The sequence below is a fragment of the Galeopterus variegatus genome, unplaced genomic scaffold (genome assembly GCF_000696425.1).
Source record: "Galeopterus variegatus unplaced genomic scaffold, G_variegatus-3.0.2 Scaffold683, whole genome shotgun sequence".
Lineage (NCBI taxonomy): Eukaryota > Metazoa > Chordata > Mammalia > Dermoptera > Cynocephalidae > Galeopterus > Galeopterus variegatus.
The window spans coordinates 357,019-357,653 of NW_007726794.1; positions in this window are offsets into that span (position 1 = coordinate 357,019).

Genomic DNA, 635 nt, shown 5'->3' on the forward strand with positions numbered 1-635 from the left:
GTAATTCCAATGGGTACAAGATTCAGAATAACTGACCTAGATTTCTAATTTGATGAGCTCAATCTCAGGCTAAAGTGATTGGTCTTACCATGTCTGTCAAAATCAAAGGTGGATACCCTCTGGAGAAAGATAACATCATACAGAGATTTAAATTATCTCTACAGTTTTTCATACACAGTGTCTGGAACATAATAAAAAAGTACTTGGCAAGATCAAATGATTCAAAAACCACAAGAAAAAAATAGACAATGAAAAAAGACCATCGGGAGATCCATAATAGAAGTTATGTTTTTTGTTTTTTTTTAAAAAACTGATTAATATTTTCAAGAAAATAAATGGTGAAATAGAGAATCTCATTAAAGAATTAGGAATGGAAGAAAAATCTTTAATTTAATAAAAATCATCTACAATAAATCCACAATAAACATCAGATTTTTTTCTTTTGTTTCCTGAGTTTGGGAACAAGACAAGGATGCCTGCTATCTCACTTCGATTCTACACTATACTACTGGTCCTCAGCAGTGCAGTAAAACAAGAAATATGAATAAAAGCAGAAGAATTGGAAAGGAAGAAACAAGACTATCATTATAGTAAGCTTAGAAAATACAAAAGGGTTTATTTAATAAGTGAATATA